Genomic DNA, 20,411 nt, shown 5'->3' on the forward strand with positions numbered 1-20,411 from the left:
TATCTATGATTTTATTAAGTATATACGTGATTATTCATCATAAAGAACTTCATTTTTTTATTTAAAAAACCAAGCTAAAACGTAGGACTACTCCTTTAAAAAGTCATGTAGCATAGCACGCAATCTATTTGGGAGAAAGAAATCCGGCATACCTTGTTAGCTTGAGTCCTTAGAAATGACGTGGACAAATGAGACCCGACATCACTAGTGTACCTTCTACACAAACAATCCACACTCAATTATAATTTATAAGTAACTAATATATTGATCGGGTTCGGGTTGGGTCAGACAACCTGAGACCTCAACCCAAGCCCAACCTAAGTTTTATCAGGTTGGTGTTTCTATAGCCCAAGCTTGAGATCGGACCCGACATATCCTGCCCGAGCCCAACCTAATGTCGGGTCGGTCGGGTTGAACCCGCCCAACTTTCAGCCGTACATGAAATTGAGCGAGGCAAACTAGAAATTCAGCAGGGCAACACATGAAATTGAGCAGAGCAAACATGAAAATCAGCGGGGCAAACATGAAATTGAGCAGGGGAAACCAAAAAATCAGCGGGGCAAACTAGGAAATTAGCGGGGCAAACTAGAAAATCAGCGGGGGAAACATGAAAATCAGCAAGGCAAACATGAAATTGAGCGGGGGAAACTAAAAAATCAGCGGGGCAAACTAGAAAATCAACGCGACAAACTAGAAAATCAGCGGGGCAAACTAGAAAATCAGCGGGGCAAACTAGAAAATCAACAGGGCAAACTAGGAAATCGGTAGGGCAAACTAGAAAATCAACAGGGCAAACTAGGAAATCAACAAGGAAAACTAGGAAATCAGCGAGGAAAATCAGCAGGGCAAACTAGAAAATCAGCGAGGAAAAAATTTGGTTCATGGTGCGACCCATTAGATGACTGGCCTGGATCACCAAACCATGCGTCACAGTTGAATAAACTCAAGACCCGAGAGTACTATTCATATTATCTTGTCAACGATTATATCATTCCTCTCCAAGTTTTACTGTTAACTTTGATTTTCATGTTTATTTGAATAGGTATGAAACCATTATGAACTCACAATCATACGGTTGATTGAAAATGTGAAAGCAATAGAGAAAATTAAAGAACACAATTATTTATGTAGTTTGTCATGAAAGTGACTATGAGATTATCAAGTAGAGTTAACCATATGAAGATTACGAGTAAGAGTTAACTCACAATTCATTTCTTTGTCTATTTATTTAATAAGCATATCTCCTAAACTAGAATGATATACTGATTTTGGGGTAGGCGAAGCTAATTTAGCCAATGAACCTCCTCAAGCACTAATAAACTACCATAAATAGAAATATTAGTACAGAGTATACAGCTAATGCAACAATTACCTAAGGATAGCCTATCATGCTTAAAAGGCTAAATAGATTACCATACATGTTAAAAAGGCTTATATGACATAGTCTCAAATATATCCTCAGACATGTTTATAGAATGAAAGTTCCATGGAAGCTTTATTCATGTATTCTCAACCCTGCATTTGGCCCTTGAGTTAAATTTTCAGAAATTGATATTCTAATGGATTCTACAATTGGTTAAAACAATTAGAACAATGGGATATTTAAGGTATAAACTCAGGTAACAAAAAGCTTCTCAGTTGGGTTTCTTTCTCAAGGTCCTTCCAAACATCGAGTGAATTTGGAAAGTGACTACAACTACATATTCAACCAAATGCTAAGGTTTGCACATAACTAGCCTTTTCAAGTTAGGTTTGTGTGGTTCAAATGCCAGCTAGTGACATGAACGATTTGTGGCATTCGAGCTACAACGAAGGAATCCATACCAGTTTCAAGCTCTTTGAAAAAAGAGCAGGGCAAGCATGAAAAAGAGCGGGGCAAGCATGAAATTCAGCGGGGCAAGCATGAAAATGAGCGGGGCAAGCATGAAATTCAGCGGGGTAAACATGAAAATGAGCAGGGTAAGCATGAAAATGACCAGAGCAAGCATGAAAATGAGCGGGGCAAACAAGAAAAAGAGCGGGGCAAGCATGAAATTTAGCGGGCAAACATGAAATTCAAGATGTAGAGCAATTGTCAAGCATTGAGTTCTATGTGTATTAAACTTGATTGACGAGCATAACGAGACAAACTAAAAATACAGTGGGACAAAGTATAAAGTTCATTTCATCATCCACCAAAATTATAAAGTATGCTATACATCATAACTTACAATTCCGGCGATTATGCAGAAAAATTTCAAAGTATGCTATTCAGTTTTCCTCGCTCCCTCTTATGCTAAGCTCACTTTAATTTCAGTTTTCCTTGCTCCCTCTCATGCTAGGCTCTCTCAATTTCAGGCTACTTAGATAATATTGATACTATTTGATCCTCTCTGACGCAATAGATCCTCATTGCATCATAAAAGCATGAATGCTCACTAAGGTACCTATGAAACAATTTCTATGTATTGTAAATTATTTTCATTTGGCTTGGCGTATCCCTTCTTTCACTTCTAATGAAATTGTTACTTTGTATACCTACAGTAGTAGATAAGTAGTTTATTTGAGATAAGTAAGCTCGGTAAGCTTGGTTTAAGATCAATTACAAATAACTTTTTTACTTAAAGTTACATAATCACTTCAGCTAGGTAAGCTTGGTTTAAGATACAAGTATCGACATATATCGAGAGTGTCTCGATAATATCAAGATTTAATCTTCGATATATCAAGTGTTGCTCGATAATATTGACTTTACCTTTGAAATGTTCAGCATCCAACACTGAAATTTCAATAATTTCTCGATATATCAAGTATGTTTCGATAATATCGACGTTCAAATCTCGATATGTCATTCAATTTCGTGTTTGCCCCGCTCAAATTTCTGTTTCCCCCACTTAATTTCAAGTTTGCCCTGCTGAATTTCGTGTTTACCTCGCTAAATTTCTAGTTTGCCCCACTCAATATCCTGTTTACCCCGATGAATTTCATGTTTACCTTGCTGAATTTCTAGTTTGCCCCGCTCAATTTGATGTTTGCCCCGCTCATTTTCTCGATAAATTGTTTGAAGCTCTTTGAAAATGAGTGGGGTAAACATGAAAATGAGCGGGGCAAGCATGAAAAAGAGCGGGGCAAGCATGGAATTCAGTGGGGCAATCATGGAATTCAGCGGAGCAAGCATGAAAATGAGTTGGGCAAACATGAAAATGAGCGGGGCAAACATGAAAATGAGTTGGGCAAGCATGAAAAAGAGCGAGGCGAACATGAAAAAAAGTGGGGCAAGCATGAAAAGAGCGGGGTAAGCATGAAAATCAGCGGGGCAAACATGAAAATGAACGGGGCAAGCATGAAATTCAGCGAGGCAAACATGAAAATGAGCGGGGCAAACATGAAAATGAGTTCGGTAAGTATGAAAATGAGCGGGGCAAGCATGAAATTCAGCGGGGCAAACATGAAAAATGAGCAGGGCAAACATGAAAATTGAAACCCCAAAACTGAAGAGATTCTCAAAGAGCTGAATTCTAATACTTCAGTATATGATTGATCCCGCAGTTACCATTTGTTAAATTCTGTGGTTCTTTCTTGTTGCTTTATCTTATGAAGTGAGTTTGGCGAAGTGTTGCTCCTTTTGGACTTATGTACTTGAAAATAACCAGGCTGCCCTCCTAGACTGCCTCTAGCGATGGAATTTGGTTAGTAGAGAAGGATAAACTCTTTATACCAGATGACCTACAACTGAGGAAAATGTTTATGAGTACATGGAAGCACACCATCAGCATCTCTGATTTAAACTCTCTGTTTTTTTTCATTTTTTTCATGCACAATGGCCTAGTTTTTTCACCAAATGATTCTTTAAGGTGAGTCCCTCCTTTAGTATGGCTCTCATGTCCCAGGCAGATGATAGGTTTATAGGTTAGATGGACTGTATTGTAAGCTATCCAACAACTGGTTATAGGAGATCATTACTCTCAAAGAAAAGATGTTCAAAGTTCTAAATTCATTAGCAAAATCAGATAGTTTGCCCCTCTCATATTTCAGTTTGCCCCGCTGTTTTTCTTGTTTGCCCCGCTCATATTTCAGTTTGTCCCGCTATTTTCCTTGTTTGCCCCGCTATTTTTCTAGTTTGCCCGGCTCATATTTCAGTTTGCCCCGCTGTATTTTTAATTTGCCCCACTGTATTTCTAATTTGCTCCGCTCATATTTCAGTTTGCCCCGCTATTTTTCTTATTTGCCCCGCTCATATTTCAGTTTGCCCCACTGTTTTTCTTGTTTACCCTGCTCATATTTCAGTTTGCCCCGCTATTTTTCAAGTTTGCCCCACTCATATTTCAGTTTGCCCAGCTATTTTTCTAGTTTGCCCCGCTCATATTTCAGTTTGCCCCGTTGTTTTTCTAGTTTGCCCCACTCATATTTCAGTTTGCCCCGCTGTTTTTCAAGTTTGCCCCGCTATTTTTCTTGTTTGCCTCGCTATTTTTCTAGTTTACCCCGCTCATATTTCAGTTTGCCCCGCTGTTTTTCTTGTTTACCTTGCTCATATTTCAGTTTACCCTGCTGTTTTTCTAGATTGTCTCGCTCATATTTCAGTTTGCCCTACTGTTTTTCTAGTTTGCCCTGCTCATTTTCATGTTTGCCTCGCTCGGGTGGTAGACTATTAGGAGTTTTAACACCCGGTCAAGTGTTCGAGTATCCATAGGTGGTGAAATTCCACTAGTGTGAGTGTGTGGGGGTGTGTGTGCATGTGTAAAAAAAAGAAAAAATCATTCTAGTTTAGGAGATATGCTTCTTAAATACATAGACAAAAAAATGAATTAAAAGATATGAAAATATTTTTATATACTTATATATACATATTTACATAATTATGTATTAGAGAAATATGTAAGGGAGAAAAAGTTCTCCCTGTAAAAATATAAAAATAAAAAAATAAAAATAAAAATTCTACAGACTGCTGCAGCATTGCCGCCGAACCGGCGGTGATGCCGCGGCAGTCTGTAGATTTTTATTTTTATTTTTTGCTATATTGCTTTTGTGGGTCCCATCATGAGGTTTTTGTTATATCCAAACCGTCCATCTATTTGGCGGGCTCATATTGAGGCTTGAGACGAAAAATAAGATAGATCTAACTATCAAGTGGACCACACTGTAAAAGGCAGTGGGGAATTGAATGTCTACCATTAAAACCCTTTTAGGGGTTACAGTTTTGGATCATTATGAAATTTGTTTTTCCTCTTCATCCAGGTCTTTGTGACCCAATGAATGAACTTAGACAGGGAGGATTTCTCACAAACATCATAGTGGGCTCCTCCTAAGTTTCTAATGGTTGACGCTCATTCAACACTGTTTCTGGTAATGTGGTACACTTGAGATTTGGATATACCTCATTTTTGGTCTCATACCATAAAATGATCTGCAAAAATATATGGACGGCATGGATGAAAAGAATACATCATTGTGGGTCCCACAAACCACTGAGATACGCCATTAGCGGTGGCAGGAGTACCCAATCCGTTTCCATTAAAAGGAGGGGTATTTTCGTCCTGAAATTTATCGTCCGTACAAGGAGGTCTAAGTGTGTATGTTAAGTTTGTATTGCTTCGAGAATATCCAATGGATAATAGGTGGGGTCCACAGTCGTAAATTTCTCGAAAAAAGAAGAGGTGGACTCCTATAATAGTACACCATTTTCAAGACAGTGGTGACTCATCCTCCTCCCATATGTCACTCATTTATGTCTATCCAGACTATTCAAATAGTGGACCACATTAATGGATGGATCACATCTCTAATCTCATAAAGCTGATCCAGAATTCCTAAACATCCAAACGGTGGCTATCAAATGGATGGTTAAAAGAAAATTAGTGACTGGTCCAACTTCCAACAGAGAGATCAGGTGGTTATAATTATAATTTCTATGTACTTTTTTGGTGATATCCATCTATAACCGGATCCCCACTTTGGACGGTCTTGATTTTCATAAAACTGTGCCATGTGTACAGTTGAAGATCTTCCACCGTATTTAAGACGGTAGTCAGCTATAATAAGAGTTTAAGCCAGAAAAGAAAGCACCTGATGCGAACAGACCGTACACGATAATGCGATGAATTTTTGCATTCAGGGGAAAGCAAGAGGATCGCTTTGGCCTCCAACTATGGCTAAAGCAAGTGCGTGTACTTCCTCCTTATAGATATGGTAACATCTCCAAAGGCATTAATGAATTTACCAAACTACGCCTGTGTCATCCTACAAATAGCACGTTCGCCCAGTGCATCGCACGCTACACGGCAGTTCAGTGCGACTGCCAGATCTCACATTGCACATACGTACCAGATTTTAAAAGCACTAGCTGGAAATCTAACTGATAGGTGTCACAACACCTAGGTTCCTAGCCCAGTCATATTCTAAAACTAGCTGAGTCAACTTGAAACTCGGCCAGTCCAACCCATCCTGGGTCTGACTCGATTCAGACTCGTTGAGAGGACATGACATGATTCGCGACCTCAGCTAGAAAAAGAGATGCACTTAACCACAGTTTTTCTATTTATGTATTTATATAATTCTATTATATAAATAATTATTATATGTAGAGTTAAGTCGGGTGGAATCTTCACGTCCATTTTCAAAAGACTGTCATCTTAAACTTTAAATAATCAAAGCCATCAAATGTTTGAAATACTTGAATCCCAGAATTTTTCTCTGGCCCACCGTACGAATGGTTTTAGTTATCCAAAGGAGCTCGAGTATGTTGGGTATAGCCAAGTATCCTGGAGGGCATCTTGGACATTTTAGTGTAGTAGGATCTCCTGAAGCAGAGGAATTTTTGGCAAGTTTGAAAGGAGGGGGTATATTGAGTGCACTTAAGCTTGATTGTGGAAATCTGGTATGGAGACAGTGGCATATATTCTGTAGCTGCTTCTGTAGGCAGAGGTTTTGAGTTTAGATATCACATGTTAGGTTCTCTTTTTTGTTTTCAAGTGGACATCATCTGCTTTTCTAAAGACGTTACTTTCCTAAACCATGCACGTGAAACTCTACTACATTAGGATACTACTTCCATCCAAGTATTCACCATATAATTATCTTCTATCAGACCCGTCTCTGCCCTCAGTCTCAAGTCTCTTTGGGTTTGCATCACAGGTACGTGGACCCAGGCCGAGCCCATCTAGACCTGGGCCATCCTACACCTCAGCTAAGGTCTTTAGCTCATGGGCTGGGCTTGATAATGTTTCAGACAGCCGGCCAATTTCTAGGCCTTTGGTCAAGGTTATTTGTGCTGGACATGTTAGTTAGTGCATGACCCAAGATGAGCAAGTGCAACCCGAGCCCACCCTTGAAGGAGGCTAGATGGCCCACCCATTGTGGATCCTACCGACCAGATCAGACCGTTGAACCTCTCTTAGATGGAGGGATGAGAGTATTTTGGTCAACAAAGTTCAAAGTGGCAATATGTTAGAGGAATATGCTGTTCCTTATCATTGTGGTCCACTTATCATTTGCCTACATGCTTGTACTTCGAATATAGACCACCCATGCATTGTCGTTTTGATATGTTCATTTCTATGTCCGCATGTGGCCCACTTGATGAGGGGACTAGCCTGATGTTCAGCTTGGATGCAATGAGCACTTGGGTCCACCTGGGCCTGGAGGTTAGTACATGGTGCCACTTGGGCAGTGTGGCCGTAAGCTGCATCACCATTTACACCAGTTGCATTCATGTAACTTGAATTAAATGGTCCAGATCGTGAGAGACGCTTAAATGGGTCATGAACCATAACAAATTTATTACTAAAAGAGGAAAAAGAATAAGAAAAAGGAAACAAATAAAAATAAAAAAGAGGCTAGAATAGTGAATACGGATTGCTTGACATCCAGCGTGATGGTTTGAAAGAAAATAGTAACTGAACCGCATCAAAAAATGGCCACTAATCACAGATTAGGATCTCTCAATGAATCTCATGCTGGCCATGCCAACTATCTGCAGTGTGTCCCGTGATTTAGTCGTGACAGTTTTATTGCAATGGACTGAGGAATGAATAATGATAGTAAAAAAAACCCTTAACCATCCATATTCAATGATGCATGCATTAATCAGTGGCTAAGATCACAGTAATAAATCGCCTTCTTGGCAACTTTTCCGCCATGGAATTATTTTAGAGATTTTCATTTATTTATTTTTTGAAGTTTTTCCCAAGTTATTATCATGGAAAGGCCAGGTGTAATAAAAATAAACTTAAAATGTTTATTATATATATATATATATATATATATATATATGTGTGTGTGTGTGTGTGTGTGTGTGTGTGTGTGTGTTATGGTTAAAAATGGTTTCACTACTCATGAGGTCAGCACGGACTCACAAGCATGTGCATCTAGGCCGAAGAGTTCTTGGATTATCGTAAGTAAACCTTTTTTATGAAGGGTAGATAATCTGTACCCCTTAGCACCCCAAACACTTTCAGGACTCTTATTAAGCTTATTTGTCCGAGCTTCGACCAAGCTTATATGTCTGAGCCCTGACTAAGCTTATCTGTCCGAGCTTCGACCAAGCTTATATGTCCAAGCCCGACTAAGCTTATCTATCCAAGGTTCGACCAAGCTCATTTGTCCAAACTTCAACCAAGCTTATATGTCTGAGCTCCGACCAAGCTCATTTGTCCAAGCTTCGACCAAGCTTATTTGTCTTAGCTCCGACTAAGCTCATTTGTCCGAGCTTCAACCAAGCTTATTTGTTCAAGCTCCGACCAAGTTTATCTGCTCGATTATTAAAGGATTTAACTCAACTTGGCCTCATCCTGATCAATTGAAGGATCCGGCCCAGGTCAGCCTCAACCGTCTGCCACGTAATTTTGGGGCCAACTGCATCGGCCCTTATCATTGGCATAAATCTCATGTAATGGTTGAGGAAATTGCATCAGAATCATGCCTAAGGTTAATAACCAACTCTTGTATGCCTAAACTATAAATAATAGACCTATTTACATGAAAAGGTACGAAAAATATCTCACCCGAAACCCCTTAACGATACCAGACCCAAATTTCTAGCTTGACTTTGCCATCGAAGGGTCCCCTGCTTTAGCCAGGGTCTCCTTTGTCTTCTTCTTATGCAGGATTTTGAAGGTCCAGCAACCCGGCGAGGGTGAACCATATTTTTATATCAACAGTTTGGCGCCGTCTGTGGGAACGACGTCAAAGCCATTCATAGCTCTTCACATAGCAACGATGGCTAGAGGGAGGAAGAAAGCTCCTTCAGCCATTGTTGTGGCTAATCCTATGCTCGCAGAACAGCCTGTCCATCGGGACTCATCGCATGTGCTCGCAGAATAGCCTGTCCATTGGGACTCATCATCCCAACTCCAAGCTAAATATACCCTTACGGGTCCAGCACGATGGTCTCAGAATCGGGGAGGTTAGCTTCTTTCTTTAAAATATTGCCAGAGACCTTGGCCAGATAAGGAAGATGCTAGAAAGACAGATCCCTCTTCCCAATCAGGAGGCTACTGCTCGAGCAATTGTTGAGGTCACGACACCAGCGAATTCTCAAAAAGGCCTATCCCATGAAGCTCCCGGCTATGCACCCTCTCACATCTTGGAGACATCCGCGCTGTCCCCGTCTGAACTACGTCATGAGTTAGAAAAGAAGAGGCGTGGAAAAGCCCTCGAGGTAGAGCCCGCCCATAAAGCTGTTGCCGAGAACAAAGATCCTTGGGAAGCTCAACTTGACGAATTACAAGGTTAGATTGGTGATATATGCCAAGCCTATCGAGCGTAAGCTCCGACCTCAATACATGCTATGATGGAAGAGGCCGAACTACCTTTCACCAATGACATCATGAGCTCGACTTTCCCTACAAGGTTTTGAATGCCACCTGTCACCCCATATGTTGGCTCTAGAGATGTTGAGGGTCAAATATTGCATATTGGATCCCATTTATTACTTGGTTTTATGCACCTGATAATGCTTAATGTTTTATTCTAATCATGTTTGTGTTACATGGTGAATTTAACAGCTTGGATTAAAAAGGATGCTAAAAGCATGGATTTAATGCTCAAGAATCATCAAAGCCAGTGGACAGATCAACCATTGATAGTTTGGGGCCACCTGATCTCTGGATATGCCTCAATTTTGGACTCAACTCCTTAAATTAGGTGGAGAAATGAATGGGCGGTGTAGATTCTCCAAGAAACACCAAAAGTGGGCCCCACTTGCAGGAGCATGTGCACAATACATGTGCACTGGCAACGCACCAAGTCTGAAGTCGAGTGAAACACGGTTTGACCAGACGATTTTCATAGAAAGGAAGGATTTTCAAAATCCTTCTTCCACCAGCGCCAGACGAACGTCCACTAAGATGATCTCTGACACACCATCATCATTAGATTCGATGATCCAAGCAGTTCGTTGCAACTAGACAGTCAAACCAATCGTACCCTAATCTGTTGCTCGATTTCCTCAAATATTACATGTATATGGAGAATTAAACACAAGATGGATGGCGCTAAGAAGAATTCCATAGCCCACACCGAATCCGAACTGTTCCACGTCATCCTAGCCAAGAATGACGAGAGGAATCCAATGAACAGAGTGGATTTCCCCGCCTGCACCGATCATGGGCCCACCAGCCATCACAGAGCCAAGAAATTTCATAAAGCATGCAAACGAAAATTGTGGACGCAGCCCAGAAAACCGCAAGCTGTTGGATGATCAAGGTCCGAATCGTGGTCATGATTCAGACCATCCAAACGTCAGGAACGTGAGGTTCGACCACCTCCATGATGGCAGAAGTAATCAGAAGCAAAATAATGGGTTCATGCGGTCTCCAATCAGCCATGCGCAGAAATAGGATGCGCAAAATGTCCATCCGATTCTCTGTTGTGTATGTAAACCTCTTACGTAGGACATATCTAGAAAGCCCTCTTTGCTACTATAAAAGAGAGTTATCTAAGGAGAAGCAAAAGGAGAGAGGGAACGTGAGCAAGGGTTGGTCCATTCTCTTGCTGGATGCACCAAGGAGCAGGGAGCAGAAAGAGGACAGCGTGGAGAAGCCATTGCCTAAAGAGTTTTTCTTCTTTCCTTAGTTATTCTTTTATGTTTTCGTAAGAGATCCTAGTCAATCATGTCTATGGCTGGCTAAACCTCTTAGCTAAGGCTAAGAGGTGAAGCTTGCAGCATGATGGGATGTTTTCTATGGCCTTGATTCATGTTTATATTAAACTCTCTTTAATTCTAGTTTGATTATAAGGAGCACTTTCAGTTTTTAATGGTTTGTTGTGATTTAAGTTACAATGGATTTGTGATAGCTTTGAGTATGTTCTTTTCATTATTGAGATTGCGAATTTAGGAAATCCTGTTGTTCACCATCGTCCCCTGGGCATGGTTGGATGATGGAATCCTCCTTAACTCTCACAATTCTCTTAGATGGTTTTGTGATGGAATCACTTCTAGTTCTAATACCTTTCATCCATTGAGAACTAGATCAAAGGAAGTTCAGATTTGATTTTTAATGAGATATCTTCCAATTGTATAAAGATAAGACTCTGATTTCAGTTGTGTTCGTAAATCCAGCATAGATCTCCCTGATCTCTACAAGTGGATCCTTGGAAACCCTAGTTTCCCATTTTTAAATTTCACAAGTTTTTCATTAAGTTTTTTACAATTATTCTCTCACTTATTCTAGATTTAGGTTTTCATCTTCTTCTAGTTCTAGTTCTAGTTGCTCTTAGAAAACACACGAGATTAATCCATGTGGATTCGACCTCGGTCTCACCGAGATTATTACTACATCGGGACCCTACACTTGGGGTTGTGAATAGGAGACCCCACCGAACACTTAGAGTCTTTCAGGGCATAGATGGAACTTCAGTTGGCATCTAAGCCAATCATTTGCCGAGCCTTTGCTTTAACCTTAATGGGAGCTACGCAGAGCTAGTACAGATAATTGAAACCGAAGTCGATAAGTTATTTTTTCGACCTCAGCAAGGCGTTCCTGACATAGTTCATCGTCGAGAAAGAACGAAGGAAACCGTCCACCCATCTACTCACTATCAAACAAATAAAAAAGGTGAAGCGTTGAAGGATTACATTGTGCGGTTCAATAAAGAGGTGGTACAAGTGGACAACTACTTGGATAAGATAGCCCTAACCGCTATGATAGCCAGACTCAGGGAAGGAAGGTTCTTCTTTTGGATAGGCAAAAATCCTCCAACAACTCTTGGCGAGCTCATGAACAAGGCACAAAAATACTCTAATGCTGAGGAACTTTTCAGCTCTCGAAAAGCTACTCGAGACGCCGGGAGCTCAATTAAGGATAAGAGGCGGAAAGAGGAAGCCTCGTCCTAAGTACACACCGGTAAAAGAAGAAGGGACAAGGATTTGGTAAGAGGACAACGACCAAGCAGATGTCTTAAGAGTAGGTTCAACTCTTACACCCTCTTAACACCACGCCTGAGCAAGTTCTTTTGGAGGTTCAGGACAAGCTTGTTGAAGTGGCCGAACCGAATGAAGGCCAATGCAGATAGGCGAGATAAACAAAAGTAGTGTCGCTTCCACTGCAACCACAGCCATTCCACCAGCGACCGCTTTGACCTCAAAGAAGAGATTGAGGCCCTCATTCACAATGGGCACTTGAGAGAATATATCAAACAAGATCGGTCAGCTTGGGAGGATGAGCAGCCCAGCAGGACAATTGATAATAACCCCACTGGCGAGATCCTCACTATCTTTGGTGGACTTGCGGGAGGTGATGATTCGAACCGAGCTTGAAAGGCACACACTTGGAATGTCAGCCCAAGTGATTATGTCCACCTCACTAGCAGACTACACAAGGAGTTACGAATGCGCCCTTGCGATCTGACATTCATGGAAGAATATGCCCGCGGTATTCAACACCCACACGATGACGCCCTGGTCATATCCCTGACCATAGTCAATCGTAAGGTGTATCGTATCCTTGTGGACACAGGTAGCTTGGCCGACATACTCTTTATCGAGGCATTCAACAAGATGGGAATAGCCAGGTCACGACTCCAACCAGTAAGGACTCCACTGCTTGGGTTCACGGGCGACAAGATCATTCCTGAGGGTTCCATCCAACTTCCAGTCACTGCTAGGGAGGGGCAAAATCAAACCACAATGATGATCAACTTTTTGGTAGTAGATTGTCCCTCCACCCACAATGTCATCCTCAGACGACCCTCCCTCAACTCCATAAGAGCTGTAGTATCAACTTACCACCTTATAATAAAATTCCCTACTGATCACAGGGTCGGCTATGTCCAAGGAGACCAGTGCGAAGATTGACAATGCTATTCAACCGCTCTGAAGGCAAGGACTCCGATCTATACCCTAGTGATCGTCTCCATTGACCCCAAAGAAGAATTGTTTAAAAGAGGGTCCCCAATGGAGGACCTTTTGACCATTCCGCTTGACGAGTCTAAGCTGATGCGAACAATGTATGTCGGTTCATCACTGATCCCTGAGCTTCGAGGCTTAATGATAAACCTCCTTCGACGTTATGCCGACATTTTTTCCTAGTCCCATCAGGACATGCTCGGTATTAGTCCCAAGGTGATGGTCCACAAATTAAATGTGGACCTCGATCATAGACCGGTCAGACAAAAGCAACAAGCTTTCGAATCAGAACAGCACATCGTTATTACAGAAAAAGTCGACAAACTTCTAGATGCAGGGTTTGTTAAAGAGATTTATTATCCTGACTAGATATCAAATGTCGTCCTCGTAAAAAAGTCTAATATTGGGAAGTGGTGGGTTTGTGTTGATGACACCGACCTGAATAAAGCTTACCCCAAGGACAATTTTTCCCTTCCCAGGATCGACCAACTGGTTGACAGCACAGCAGGGCATGAGCTCCTCGGCTTTATAGACGCATACTCAAGTTATAACCAGATAGCCATGCACCAGCATGACAAGCAGAAGATGAACTTTGTCACAAATAAAGGACTTTAATGCTATAAGGTATGCCCTTTGGACTGAAAAACGCCGGGGCCACATATCAACGACATATGAACAAGATGTTTGCTTGATAGATTGGACGTTCTATGGAGGTTTATGTTGACGATGTGCTTGTGAAAAGTGTCAAAGCTGTCGACCACATTAGCGACCTTGAAGAGATGTTCTCAATTCAGCAGTAGTACCAAATGAAGTTGAATCCAGCTAAATGCGCATTCAGGGTTTGTCAAAGAGGAATCAAGGCGAATCCTGACAAGATCAAGGCTCTGCTGGATATGAATTCACCTCAGACTATCAAGGAAATCCAATGCCTCACCAGAAGGGTCGACGCCCTTGATCGCTTCATATCCAGATCAACAGATAAGTGCCTCCCCTTTTTTCAACAACCGAAGGGTAACAAGAAGGCATAATGGAACAAGGACTGTGAGCGAGAATTCCAGCAGCTGAAACAATACCTCCAATCACCCCCGCTGCTTTCAAAGCCTGAGCACGGGGAACCTTTGTTACTGTACTTAGTGGTTTCGATAGTAGTAATTAGCTCAGTTCTTATCAAGGAGTCTGGAGGGAAACAATTCCATGTATATTATGTTAGTAAATCCTTGGTCCCCACCGAAACCAAATACCTGGACTTAGAGAAGCTCACTTTAGCCTTGGTGATCTCATCTAGGTGTCTCCGTCCATATTTCCAAGCTCACACGATAATAGTCCAGATCAATCAACCCCTCCGCCAAATACTCCAAAGGCCTAAGGTGTCAGAAGACTCATGAAATGGGTGGTTGAGTTAAGCGAATTCGATATCAGATATCAGTCGAGGAGTGCAATTAAGGGTCAGACGATAGCTAACTTCATCGTCAAGCTTATTGAATGTGAGAACCGAGTCGCTTTGGATGAGATAAATAAAGATGATGACCCCATGAGCGGACCTGATCGGCCTATCAACGGGGGCTTGCCGATCGCCACTCCAAGGGATCCAGGGTCTAGTCAATCGATGGATGACACCCAAAAACCTGAAGCCAACCATCGCGCCTAAACATTGTATGTTGATAGATCTTCCAACTCCATGCGCGGCGAGGCAGGTATCATCCTTATTACTCCCGACCTGACGACTGTCCAGTATGCCTTACGGTTCGGGTTCTGTGCGTCTAATAATGTCACCGAGTATGAGGTATTATTATAAGGGATCAAGTTAGCAACATCTCTGAGAGCTCGGGTCCTAGAAGCCCACTATGATTCTTAGCTCATTGTTAATTAGGTCACCAACGAATATCAAGCTAAGGAGAAGCGAATGATTGCGTATTTGTAGAGAACTCAGGAACCAATAAGCAAGTTCAAAAAATGAGACATCAATTTGATCCCGAGGTCAGAGAATTCGAAAGTAGATGCATTGGCTATACTGGCATCTGCGGCCGAGGAAGACGTCCCGATGTCAATCCCGATCGACTTCTTGGCCGAGCCAAGCATTCATAAATTCGATCAGGAAACTGCTCTTACCCATTCACTCAAATCCAAGCTGGATGGATCCAATTATCGAATACCTTTGGGAATAAAGGTTCCCGATGACCAACTAGAGGCATGTAAGCTCAAATGTAGGTCAGCCCAATATACGATGATAGGGGATGTCTTGTACAAGAAATGGGATTCTCTGCCCTATCTCAAGTGTCTCCGACTTAATGAAGCCAATTATGTCATGAGAGAGATCCATGAAGGAATACGTAGCAATCATTCAGGGAGTCGAGCTCTTGACCATAAGGTCATCCGACAGGAATACTTCTGTCCGACCACTTAGAAGGATGTTAAGCAGTACACTCAGAGCTGTGACAAGTGTCAAAGATTTTCAAACCATTCCTCATCAACCTATAGAGGAACTGAGCCCGATGACTAGACCTCAGCCATTCGCCCAATGAGTTTCGAAATCGTCGGTCCATTACCCATAGCTTCGCACCGTATTCGGTATTTGCGCATGATCTTAAGCCAGGTCCCGCACACCGACGTCGGCTCGATCCGAAACTTATGTCTTGGTGATCACGTCGTCGCCGCGGTTCCAACGCCGTGACTTGCGCACCGAACCGATACCCAGGTAAGAAGATGTCGATCAGCGTTTATTCCGAAGAAACACCGCGCGTTGCGGATTTCGAGGGAATCTCTACATAATTAGTCCCACTAATTAACCATAAATGCAACCATACCTCAAAGTACCTCACCCATTCCCTCTTTTTCCAAAAGTCCACCATCTTTCCACCTCACCATTCCTCTTTTCTCATTTTCAACCTCAACCATCCCTCTTCTCCACCAATTTCAAACTAAACCATACCTCTCATCACTCCTTTCTTACAACCACCACTCCACCCATCCCTCCATCCATTATTTCTATCTCTCCCTCTCATTCTCTAGCAAATTTTCCAAATCCCATGAGAAATTTCACTCATCCAACACTCCTCTCTCAACTTCAAGTGTGGCCCACCCTCTCATCTCCAATCTCAACCATTCATCCTTCATCAATCTCCATTAAAAGTGAAGGTAAGGAGCTAAGGAGTCCAAGGGAGCAAGGAGAAGAAAGATAAGGTGGGTGTTTTTCCATTTTAAGGCCCACTTGTTGGTGGGACCCATTTGGATGTATGTGATTTAATCAAGAGGGCCCATAGTGGCGGGGTTCCTCTATCTCACCGTGTATCTCTCTCTTTATCTCTCTCATTCTTTCTTTGTAATGGTGTGGATCCCACCGATAGGTTACATCTCCTCCGTCCATCCACATCAGACGGTGTGGCCCACTCTATTATAGGTGATGATCCGCACCCTCTACTGTTGGGATGGGCCCAATGCATCTTTTATATGTGTATATATATATATATGTATGATATATTTTATATAATACATGTATATATATGTATATAATATATAATATAATATGTACTTATATATATATACAATATAAGATAAATATTAAATGTATTTGTATATATATATATATATATATTGGTGGGCCACATTCACGTGGGACCCACCCCATTTTTGTGAAAATATACGGACCGTCCAGCGTCCCTGGACGCTGGACGTTGCAACAATGGGTAAACAAAAAAAAAAAAAAAGAAAGGGAGTGGTGGGCCACTCATGCAGGCCCCACTTTGATGTATATGTAAGATCCAAACCGTCCATATTGTTCCTCAACTCATTTTAGGCGTTGAGCCGAAAAATGAAGTTGATCCCATTTTCTGGCGGGCCGTACCATAGGAAACAGTGTTCCTACCTTCAGTTTACTCCCTAAGGCTCCTGCATATCAAAAATAGCCCGATATTGGACTCTATGGGCTTGTATCAAGCCATAGGGACCCATGGCTGGAGTGGATTTTGCGGATGTGGGCCCCGTCTATGAAAATCCGTAAAAAAATAAAATTTTCAAAAAAAAAAAAAAACAAAAGAGGGAGGCAGCAGCGCTGACGCTGCTGCTGCCACGCCGTACGGCGGGTGACGGACGGGCGACCGGGCTGGGGCTCACGGTCCCAGCTATGGGCCCCACGTGATGCGTTTCAGACATCAACACCGTGCATTTGATGGGTCCCCATATTTCAGCCGTCCACCCCAGAATTCAACTGTATATGGAACTCCGGTGGGCCATATCATTGAAAATCATGTGAAGACATACTAAAACATATAAAATCATTTGGCAGGGCCTACCTGAGTTTTGGATGTCGTTGAAACTTGGTCTGTACGGTCATTTAGATGGGACCCACATAATGGATGGGCTGGATTGTGAATCACATCTCGGTGGGCCCCAAAACAAAAAAAAAAATTTTAAAAAAAAATTTTTTTTAAAAGCAGCAGCAGCGCTGCTGCTGCTGCATTGACGGGCGGCCACGAGGCAGGGACCCACGGCTCCATCCGTGGGCCCCACCATGATGTATATTTTGTATCCACACCGTCCATTTGGTGGGCCACCATTTGACATGGACCCCCCTCAAAAATCGGGTCAATCCAGCGCTCGGGCGGCCCACCTCACAAGAAAAAGTGTGAATTGAACTCTACCATTGAAACCCTTTCTGGGTCCACAGAATTTTCAGATCAAATAAACATCCTGGTGGGCCCCCTGGTCCCGTGACCTTATGAATAAGTTGGATTTCAAATGAACATTTCAGTGGGCCTTACCCAAGGTCCAAGTGACCTTATGAATAGGTTGGATTTCAAATAAATATTATGGTGGGCCCTAGGCCCATGTGGTGGAGCCATATTGATGTATTTCTGGCCATTGGGGAGGCCCACCTTGATATATATATAAGGCCCATGAGGTTAGGCCCATTCGACGTATTGGTGGCCCGATGTCGAGGCCCACTCTGATATATATAAGGGCCATGTTACGAAACCCATTGTGACGTATTCAAAGGCTCATGGGTTATGGCCCATTGCAATGTACATAAGGCCCACTAATGCGGCCCACTTGATTTATATAAGGCCCATATGAGATGGCCCATTTGATGTATCTGGAGCACTATGGGTCGAGGCCCAATGAGATGTATATTAGTCCATTGCAATGTGTGATTTCCTATGGTTTGTGTAATGGTGCTTTATGGCGGGCTAAGCCTTGGGAACAATGTTGGTTTGACGTCCACATTGTAAGGACAATGTTGGTTAAATGTCCGCATTGTCATACTCCTTAAGGTCACTGATAGGTTCATATTTATACTCTGCAGGCCGTCTCGGCCCATTTCCGTGATACGCAGAGCCCATCCCTATATGCATGTTTAGTATAGATCCATGGTTCATGATCATTCGCATCATATGTATGCCTGACATGAGGAGTGACCGATCATAGCATATGCCTTTGGGCAGACTGTTTATGGGCTCCCTGATAGGCGGAGTTGCCCCATATAAGTGCATGGTACATACAGACTGTTGCATGACTGATAATGTGACTCATGCACTTGCATTTGTGTGATTATAGTTACTATGTGCCCTAGCGACATCAGGGCCATAGCCTCCACAAATACATCGTGGATGGCAGGATTGGAGACTGAAAATATTTAGTTTTAGCATACGGGCGCCATAGATATCTCTGGGTGAAAATCCCTAAACCCGATGGTACCGGAGGATGACTCCAACGTCGAGACCGAGTGGATATACGAACGCATGAGGGCCGAATACCAGAGGCCGCGTCTCCCACCGTGTCGTGGTCGGTTGGAAAGGAGTGTGGCCTTACTCGCCCGAGGGTAGGGGGCAATACTAGTGAGTTTGACCGGCTCGTGAATGGGTCCGCTATCGGCGTGCCGGATAGTATTGGCAGACTATTGGTCGGGCGGATAGTGAGGTTTCTTACGCTCATTTGACTGCGCGGGGAGAGCCGCAGTGCCATTTGGAGTGTATTGAACCCTGATGATTATCCAGAATGGAACTGTACTGATACATGTTGAGTATTGGCATGCTTGAGTTGCATCTTGCATCGCATGGCCGTGTTATGGCCGATAGCATTCATATCTTGCACCGCATAGCCTTGTACGGGTGATTGCATTCATGTGCTCATCACCATGATTCCGCATCACTCGACCTTGCATTTTGAGTACGTTTATATTGCGCACACACTTACACCACCCTCTAAGCTTTCCATAAGCTTATGCACGATTGATGCGTGCGGGTGACGCCAGGACGGCAGCCATAGTCTCGCTGTAGTTGGAGCGTGCAGCTGAGCTCTGGAGTTTGCTTCTTTTGTTACATTGTATTTTTCCCTTTTGTCGCATTGTACTAAAAAGTTTTTGATCATAGTGAATTTTGTGGTGGTGTTCTTGTGGTTATTAGTTGTGGGTTATGCTTGTGTTATGCTCATTATGAATCAGATGATGATTTGAAATCCTCCTTGTAGTATCCCAGGATCGGAACCTGGTGAATGGGTGCCGGGATCCGAAAATGGGGTTCTACGGAGCCTCACGGCGCCGTAATCGGCGATCGGGAATTATGTGAGACCATTCCTCATCAACCTATAGAGGAACTGAGCCCGATGACTAGACCTCAGCCATTCGCCCAATGAGTTTCGAAATCGTCGGTCCATTACCCATAGGAAAAAGGCAGACCCGATACACGGTCATGGCGGTTGACTATTTCACTAAGTATGCCGAGGCAGAGCCCTTAGCCAAAATCACTGAGCAAAAGGTCACCGATTTTGTTTGGAAAAACATTATCTGCTGGTTTGGAATTTCACATACCATTGTCTCAGTCAATGGGAAGCAATTCGATAATGACAAATTCTACGAAATGTACAAGGAGTTCGATATCCGTAACGCCTACTCATCTCATTGGCACCCCCAAGCTAACAAGCAAGTGGAAGCAATCAATAAGATAATAAAAAATCACCTCAAGACCAGGCTCGAAAAAGTAAAAGGAGATTGGGCTGAGGAACTTCCTTATGCACTTTGGGCCTACAGGACCATTGCCCGAACAACAACTGGAGAGACTCCATTCTCTCTAACCTATGGGGCTGAGGCCATCATTTT

Source organism: Magnolia sinica, chromosome 1, assembly GCF_029962835.1.
Source record: "Magnolia sinica isolate HGM2019 chromosome 1, MsV1, whole genome shotgun sequence".
Classification (NCBI taxonomy): domain Eukaryota; kingdom Viridiplantae; phylum Streptophyta; class Magnoliopsida; order Magnoliales; family Magnoliaceae; genus Magnolia; species Magnolia sinica.